Source organism: Sorex fumeus, unplaced genomic scaffold (assembly GCF_029834395.1).
Source record: "Sorex fumeus unplaced genomic scaffold, SorFum_2.1 ptg000146l, whole genome shotgun sequence".
NCBI lineage: Eukaryota > Metazoa > Chordata > Mammalia > Eulipotyphla > Soricidae > Sorex > Sorex fumeus.
Window position 1 is genome coordinate 1,093,946 of NW_026606203.1, and position 2,764 is coordinate 1,096,709.

Consider the following 2,764-nt stretch of genomic DNA (forward strand, 5'->3'; position numbering starts at 1 on the left):
TCCATTCATCTGGGCCAGGGATTCTGTTTGGGGGGATACTTTTCATCATCATTTCAATTTCCTTGGAAGTGATAGGTTCAAGTATTCCAAATCTTCTTGGTTCAGCCTTGGGAGGTAATTGGAATCCAAAAATTTATCAATTTATATAAGATTCTCTCATTTCCTGCTGTAAAGATTCTCAATATAATCTCTGATGATCCTATGGATTTCTGTAGTTTCTATTAGGATATGCCCCTTTGCATTTCTGATTTGACTTATTAGAGTTCTTTCTCTTTGTTTCTTTGAGAAGCTTCTCATGGTATATTGATCTTATTTATTTTCTCAAAGAACCAGCTTTTGCTCTTATTGGTCTTTTGGATTGTATTTTGGGATTCTAGCTCATTGATATCTGGTACAAGTTTTATTATTTCCTTCTTCCAGCCTAGTTTGGACTACTTTTGTTGGTCATTTTCCAAAATCTTGAGCTCTAATTTATTCATGCAGGCCCTTTCTTTCTTCCTGAGGAATTCTGGTAGAGCTATACTCTTTCCTCTTAACACTGCTTTTGCTGTGTCCCACAAGTTCTGGTAGCTCGTGTCCTCATTCTCATTTGTTTATGGAAATTTTTATTTCCTCTTTGATTTCTTCCCTAAGCCATCGGTTGTTCATTACTTCCCTTAAAGAAAATATTTCCTTGCTGAGCTTCAGTCTGTTTGATCTATCGAGAAGTGACAAAGAAGTGTTGAAATCTCCTACTAGTATTGTGTTGCTATCAATGTTTTTCTATAAGTCTATTAGAAGTTATTTTTAAGTATTTTGCTGGTCTGTCATTAGGAGCACCTACAGTGAGGAGGGTGAGTTCTTTCTGATGTACAGATCCCATGATCATGAAGAAATGACCTTCACTGTCTCTTATAACCTATAGCCTGAAGTCCATATGGCCTGATACTAGTAGGTCCACTCCAGCTTTGTGGAGGTGTTCTTTTCTTTCTTGAAGAATTGTTTTCCAGCCTTTGACTTTGAGCCCATGGTTGCTTTGATTGTTCAGAAGTGTTTCTTCAGGCAGCAGAATGTTGGGATCAGTTTTCTAATTCATCTTCCCTTTCTGTGCCTTTGAATTGGCACACATTTAGTCCACTGACATTGAGGAGATTGTTGTGATGGGGATTTGTGCTATCTTTATGTAGAATTTTTGTACTTGTGTGGATTTTCTTAGCTTAAAGTCGCCCTGTTAATTCTTCTTGAAACAAAAATATGGATCACTTTACAAGTTTGCATGTCATCTCTGTGCAAGGACCATGCTAATCTCTGTATCATTTCAATTTTAGTATATATGTTACAAAACATAGTATGAGTTAATTTTTCCATATTTTTCTCTTCTTATTACTTTGAGTGCTGTCCTTACTCACTCCTATGGCAGACAGTGATTCCAAATCAAGGAATGTATTTCAAAGCAGCTTGAATAGTTAGATTTAGAACTTTAATGTCCTAGAAAGAAAAATATGGTTTTTACCATATTATCTTTTACCATACCCAAGGCATCAGTTTTACAAAATAATTCTTTTGGAAGATGGTATATGAGTCTTCTTTAATGCCCTTCCCTGAAACCTTCATTAAAACCATTAAACTAGAGCCTTTTGCTGTTGTCACCTCAGTCCCGTGTACATCTCCAGGAAAAGGTGGATGGTGTTGTCTGCAATTTGACCACCTTGAATGTAAGTAGGATTTTTCTCCTGAAGGAAGAGGTGAGGAGAATATTGATGATTTCATTCCACCTTATTACAAGTACAACTTGAATGGAAGGTGAGACTCATGAGGCTCCTGTAAAGGACAGATTAAGGGGTCTCAGTGAAGTTTAATGGCCAACACACATTAACAACACAGATGACTCAAAGTAGCCTGTGTGCATCTTTGTGTATAGTGAGTTTCATATCTACTGAGAGTGATTCTCAGTCATGACACACAGGCAAAACAGCCCTGTATTTAAAAATCTAGTTCTCTAAGCAGAGTGGGGTCTCTGAGGTGATTGAAAAGTGTATAGTAATTTATTACTAAGCACATAAGTACTTTTCGATCTAAAATTAATTCCAAATATGTCTAAAACGACAAGCTCCTGACCCCGCACCTGGCTTTCCTTACCGGGGCCCCTTGGACGGGGAGGGGTGAATTTCCCTCACTGCCCTGAGTAGAACCCCGACAGCTGAAGACCTCTGCAACCAGCCATAGGTACGCTTAAGACCACTCTGCCCAATCTTGAAGGAGACTCATGCATGAAGGGAGTGGAAGCAGAACCTGTGTAAACACACAAAAAATAAAAGGCTGGCGGTCAGGCCGTTTCCCCACTCCATGGAGGTCGATGGCGATGGTCAGGAGATGGAAGGAAACGGGGGTCAGGCTGGTTGGTCGTGGAGCAGCAGGTTATTACACGGAAGAGATGTATGTCATAGAGGCCTCAGGAATTCTCAAGCACGTGCTGGCACTGAGATCCAGGAAGATCCCCTTATATAGATCATAGAACCTCTAAAAGGGGCATTACAGTGATGTCATCAAAAGGAGTTACAGAAAGAACATTGAGGCAGCAAACCATATATTGTTTCTTTACATCCACATTGTTTCCTTACATCAGCAGGCCAGTAGTAATACTGGCCTCAGGAAAGAAGATACAAAGCCAAACTGAAACCTTCCACAATCACTTTCACAAGCTGCAACCACCTTGATTTGCATCCCAAAGACCAGCCTGGGTAGAGCTGGGAATCTACATCCCAAAGATCAGTCCTGGCTAGCA

General features: G+C 39.8%; 1 pseudogene; it reads right to left on the minus strand.

Annotated features, from left to right (window-relative positions):
• Positions 1-1,227: 1,227 nt before the first annotated feature.
• Positions 1,228-1,326, minus strand: LOC130016146 (uncharacterized; annotated as a pseudogene).
• Positions 1,327-2,764: the final 1,438 nt, after the last annotated feature.